Raw genomic sequence first — 6,626 nt, 5'->3', positions numbered from 1 at the left:
TTGGCACTGGCAGGAGATTACAATTTTACAATTTACAATTACAATTATTATTAATCTTTGGCTCCTACTGGCTAGAACAAATAATCAGTAGGAAACGAGGGGCTGGCATCAAGGGCTGGGCTAAGAGAGCCTCGAAGACATTGTTGCTGGCGCTGCCCTGCTGAGCTGACGTTTCTTCTCTGCCTCACTGGAGAAATGTGCCTGCCCAAGCACACTGCAGCACATCTGAGCCTGCTGCACTTGAAAGGTACACTCCAAAAGGTCCTAAGGGCTTTTGCTGCCCGAGCTGGCCTACTCAGAGCTAGCCCAAGAGTTCTTCTCAAGGTCTACTAAGTAGAACTTGGACATCTCCTAGGGGCAAGAGGGTGGATGAGACAACGTTGTGAGAAAAGGCCCAGGTGAAGGACAAGAAAGATGGTGCCCTTAGAGAGTTTCAGGTGTATGGCATCATAGGAAAAGAAACTGCATGAAAAAAATGTAGGAAACTGAGATGAAAAATATGATAAAGGAGGAAGGTAAAGAGGGGAAGATAAGCAGAGGAAAATGAGAAAGCAGCACAGGGTAGGGCAATTTCCTGTAATTTTCTAGAGAGAAAAAGGAAGGACTAAGGTGTAAAATCCCAAAGGGATTCTAGAGGAAAAGGTAAGATAGCTCCTGCAACAGATTAGAAAGTAAGGCCATGTCAGTGCATAATAAACAGAACTGTGTGTCTTTAAAAGACCAATGCTTGTGCTTTCCCATGCTTTCCTATTGTGGAAATAACTTTCTGAGTCATTTCTCTGATCCTGGAGACAAACTGAGCAGACACAAAACATAACAAAACACAATAGCAACGGGAAGAGAGAAATTCCTCCCTCCTCCTTCCACCACACGCATTTTACATCAGCAATCTGAATGCACTCAATGCCTCATGTGGGAGAGAAACAAGGTGCAGACCAACAACATCATTTGGTGCACAATTTTTGAATCAAGTTCTGCTTCTGTCCTAGCTGAGAAGCTACATAAACAACTGGAACACGAAAGCCACACTTCCCCAGTCTGTTCCTTTTAAACACACTATCCACCCTCTTTAGTTAAAATTTTGTCTTACCTTCCAGATTGTCCACAAACAGTGAACTGCAAGGGGAATTTCCTAGCTTTTTACACTTCAAAGCTTTGCACTTCAAAGACCCTGCAAATTTTTCTCTCAAACCTTATGCTCCACTCTCTAGGGAAAAAAAAAAAAAAAGGATCAGTTTGGGATGGATTCTGTGTCAAAATGCTGTGTTTAGAAGCTCACATACATCTAAAACCAACATCACAATTATGATCTTCTCAGAGCAATGAGATGGGTACTCCCACAAGTGGCTGGCTCCAAACCCAGGCTGTAGCACGACTTCCTACACCTAAACACAGAATCACCACTGATGAAGAACTGAGTCAATTTTCTTTGCTTTTTCCTCTAGCCTCCAGTGCTGTGCTGAGAACTATCTCAGGGCTTTGATATTACAGACAGTAAGGCCCCATGAAGTTGCCAGGCTTCACAGGTTTGGTTTACCATGCAACCTTTGTTGACTTTAGAAGCCATAAAACACATCCCAGCTTTCCCACTCTGGGGCTGCTGTACAAGCTGCCATTTGCAACCCACTGGGAATAGGATTTGCAGCAACACTAGAAGAAGACTTGACAGGAAGAAGGAAGAAGAGAATTTTGTCAGGATTACCAGTCCTTACTCCTCTGCTAGCCCTGCCCCCAGCTCACAGGGCCAGGGAGACACCCACGCTACTAAGCAGTAGGCATGGGCTGGCTGCAGAAGGTTGATCAGGTTGGCAGGTCCCTCAAAAGAAATGACCTTCTTCCATGTTCTTCCCTGTGGGAGTGGAGTCAGTCCCAGAGGCTGAAGGTTTTAAAGCAGCCACAGAACTTCCCAGCTTTTGCAACTTCCCCTGAAGACAGGCTAAGGTATGGTTTCCCCTTAACATGCCCTCACAAGCAGTTGTGCTGAAGAACCTGGGTGAGCGAACAAGAGGCCAGCCCAGGAAACAAACTCTGTGGAGGGTGGGACTGTGCAAACAAGGCTGGGTGAATAAATCACTCCGAGCTGTTGCCTTCCCTCTAAGAAACATTCCATTAAGGCTCCACTGGATATTTTTGGACTCCACCTGTCTATTTTTAGGAGAGATAATTAATGCCAAAGGAAATAAGGAGGGGGGGGAAAAAAAATCAAGCTTTAATTCCAAGAATGGAAAATTTGGTATTCTCCACAAAATCACTATGATTAAGGGGGACTAAAAAGGAAGGGTTACATTTCAGGAGTAAAAATATGCTACAAGTTGCTGTAAAAATTGTATGTTACATGGCATTTGGTAAGAGAGGGAAAGCATTTCAAGAAGACCGTGCTTCAGCAATTAACTGTTACGGAACAGGAACGAAGGCTGAGCTGAATGTCTAGCTCTAAAATACAGCTGTACAAGCTGTGTTTTTGTGTGGCTCTCAGCCGTGCTCAGGCTGCCAGCTTCTCTGCGTGTTGTGATCTGACTTAGGGAGGGGCTGACTGGGACTTTGAGAACAACTGACGCAGGCTCTGCCCAGTTCTGTGCATGAAGCTGCGCAGTGAGAGAAAAATCACAGCCAAATTACACAGCACCCTCATGAGGCCCTTTAAAATAATCTGCCTGAAGTACAAGTCCAGAAAAAAAAAAACAAAAACAACAAAAAAAAACCCCAAAACGCCCTCTTGGATACAGGAGCTGAAACACAATGGAAAAAAGTGGGCAGTATTTCCAAAACCCAGCTATTCTTTTACTGATAGCAATAGTTTAGATAGTTTAGATTCACATCCCACAGCCTTCAATCAGTGTTAATGTTATCAGCACCTGTAGAAGAAAGAAACCCTTTTCTTAATCATTTGTTTGTGTGTTCACATCTAATTTCACATCAGACAGTAACTGATTCAGAGCAGAGCCTCCTTGCTTGCCTGATCAGCATCTTCTGCATAGCACCTTGCAATTAACAGAGACATGAAAGACATCGTTGCTCTCCTCCAAGGTCAAACACTCTGGCTCCCTAACTATCCAAACACAACCTGCATTCCCCACTAGAAATACTGGAACAAGTTACCCAGGGAGGTTGCTCCCTCCCTGGAGGGCTAGGTTAGGTTAGATGAGGCATTGAGTGACCTGTTCTAGTGGGAGGTATCCCTACCCACGGCAGGGGGTTGGAACTAGATGATCTTTAAGGTCCCTTCCAACCTAAACCATTCTATGATTGTAAACGTTCATACTGTAAGAGTCACCTCATCTTAGGCTGAGCCTGCAACTTCCTGACACCACAGGGAGTATGTGCAAAATACCTAATGGCAGTGGAATGGCAGTGGGCAGCAGTCAGTATCTAGATCATCCCTCCCTTAGGTGCCTCTAAAGAGAGTTGCCTCAGCTCTATGCCAATGAGCTCACTTGCTGCTCCTACTTATCATACATAGGCAAGGCCTTATGTAGACAGCTTTTTACGGTCTAGCTGTGACAAATATACTGACATACTTGCTAATTAGTACACATTAGTAATTGGGTGCTATACATTGCTCTGAGCACCCCACAGAAAGGAAACAAATCTCCAGAACAAGCTGATGGCATCTGAATGTTCAGCTTTTGGCCAGGATGCCAAGCAGGCAGGCTGACTAGCGCAAGGTTTCCACAAGTAAAGCCCTTATGTTGCTGTAATGCCTTTCCCCCAAGGAAGTCTCAAAATGTTTGACTGTAAATTCCAGTTTGGTAAGCAAGTCTGCCCTGTGTTGTCCTAAAGCCCTCCCAGAGTTGATGAAGACCTAGAAAGATTTGGGAATCTGATCATATTGAACAAATTGCATGCTTGTCGCCTTCAAGGCAGTACAAAACATTACACAAGAACGATTTCATGTACCAATGCAAGGAAAGTAAAACAGTGCTAGTACAAATCAGTCAGACAGATAAGCTGAATAACCAATGTCCTTGCATTTGAGAACAACACACCCAGAAACTAATGTCAGTAAACTCTTCAGCAGAGATTTGAGCAAGTCCATGACCTTCACTGAGGTGGTTATGCTTAGTTTCTCCTCTATACAGTATGTTTGCACAAGAAATCTAGGAAATCCTAGCCAGGTTGGTATTTTTGATGGAAAACCTTGAGAGCTCCAGAATAGGCAGACATGTTCACAGACTTTTGAGTCTCCTCCTCAAACTATTTTACTAATTCATCAATTCAAAGTCAACAAGGTGCCAAGCAGCCACTACTGAAGGTAAACGTGCACTGTGAACAGAGGCACAATAGCAAAATGGTTAATGTTGACCTTGAATCAGGAATGGAAGATGGGTGAAATAAAAAAAAGTCAGTTTTATGTTATACAAATATGGCTCTTTCAAACTTTTGTAGATTGCCTGAAAAGACTGTAAGTGCAAATTATAAATAATCATCAATCCACTGACTATCAGACACCAGGGGAAAGTGCTTAAAAGAATTATTAGCAATATTGGATTAAATGATTGCACATTAACTCAGAGTAATCTGTACTGCTTAGTGAACTGTGTACAAACCAACCAAGAGTGTTTGATACAGTCAGAATTCTCAGACCTTTAGGGAAAAAATTCTACACTCAGGCATTGAGGGAAAAATTCCACAACTTGGCTGTACTCACCAGATGGAAGATTCTAGCTCAGGAAGCTCTGAAAAACACTAGTTCAAAGAGCAGCTGAATGAGATTTCCTTGTACATTGTAGGGCCAGAAAGGCTAAAGACATCCTTGTGAATACAGTTGGAAAACAAATTTGCACTGAAACACGGATTCATTCTTACACAGAACCTCATACAGAGTTCTTACATAGAATCTCATGTAGCATTCTTAGATAGATCCAGGGACTAATGTGGAAGAGAGGCTGTCCAATACAGTCTGCAGTAGAGTTCTCAATTAGTTCTGGTTGGAGCTGGAGTGTCTTTCACAAAAATCTTTCAGTCTAATTTAAATATTCACAGATCAAGGGGCATATTAAAAGGTTGGAGGAGACTTGAAGCACAGGCATTCCTGGAAGTGGAAGGCACCTTTGCAGCAGCCTTGGAAAGCAGGATCTGTTTAGCCCGACGCAGTGAAGGTTAAGGGTAGCACCATCTGAGGCTGCAAGCTATTCAAAGGCAACAGACGTCTCTTCCATCAGGCAGAAGTGCAATGAGATCCAAAGGCTGCAGTTAGGCAAATTCAGGTTAGGAACAGATTTCTTTTTAAAAAAAATTGCTAGCTAACTGTTTGGAACAACTTACCATGTGTTCACATGACTTCTTCAGCACTCAGGAATTCTCTACAGAACCCCTGAATTTAAGAAATGGTTCTTTGACAACTCTCCAGCCTGCTGCCTGATTACACGTAGGCATAGATTTCCTGAGGGTGGGAACAGCACACCTGTGGGTGGGAGGGCAGTCACAGCCCAGCCTCTACTACAGCAGCGCAGTGGCAAGGCAGCACAGAGGGGTCTTGTGCCTTTGGAGCCTAGAAATCAGGAATACACTGTAGAAATGAAAGCTGAACAGGCCTGGCAATGCCTGAGTTTTGCCTTTTGCCTCAGATTGTTTGAGTTACCTAATTTATGCAAATTCATCTCCAAATCAAACTGAGTGAACTTGGTGGCAGCAGAACAAAAGCTTGAGACGAGCCAATTAACCCCCACCCTGGTTTGTGGCAAGGCCCTTGCCCCTGCTCCTTTGCTAGGCTTTGGTGTTTCTTAGCATTATGCTGAGAAGAGCACACAAAAAGCACAGAGAGGAATTCAAGCAAATGGTTACTTTAGAAATAAGTTAGTTTTATTGAATAGGCATTATAGCTTCTCTCAGTTTCAAATAATGGAGAAGCCAATTCACACAGATTACAGAGCTATCAGTTACTTTGAATAATCTTTCATAAAAGAAAGAAATTAAATACAGTTCTGCTATAAAAAGTGCGACAGTTATAACTGGAAGTTTTTCAAAACAAAAGCAGATTTTACTACCTATTGCAAAAATTGGTTTAGTGCTTTAATACTTTACAAAGTAATGATCCGACTGCTAAAAACAGCTCTTACACATCATCTTTGTCAAAGTATGGATCAGGTTAAAAATGACATTTAAATTGAATCTGAATGAAAACTGCATGTAGAAAAGGTTCTCAAGAACTCACACTTTTCACAGTAACGGGAAAAAAATGTCATTAGCCTTTAAGGTTAATTAACACTCCTGTTTCTTTTGAGCAATGGACTTGAACGTGACACGGCAGTCAGCTTAAAACTGGTCAACCGGTTTATATGCAGATGAAAGTGACAGCAATCAACTGCATCTTTAAACTATGAACAGCAAAGGGAATGGGAAAAAAGTAAAATTCACTCCTTTCACACGAAGTAAACATTTTGCCTGAAAAATGGTCAAACACAGAGAAACCTGAAAAGTCACTTCAGCTTTAAATGAATTTTTGAGATATCTATTGTACTGCTTTTGAAATCCTAACTCAATCTTTGCTAAAATAGTATAAATTTAAGGAATACAGCAAGAAATTCAAGCCCTGACTTTGAAAAAATGAGAAGGGTGGTATGACTACCATGATGAATCCTTAGCCAACAAAACTCAGTGAGACTTGCTGTATTCCTCATGAACAT

The sequence above is a fragment of the Pogoniulus pusillus genome, chromosome 17 (genome assembly GCF_015220805.1).
Source record: "Pogoniulus pusillus isolate bPogPus1 chromosome 17, bPogPus1.pri, whole genome shotgun sequence".
Taxonomy (NCBI): Eukaryota; Metazoa; Chordata; class Aves; order Piciformes; family Lybiidae; genus Pogoniulus; species Pogoniulus pusillus.
This window is presented reverse-complemented; position numbering follows the sequence as displayed.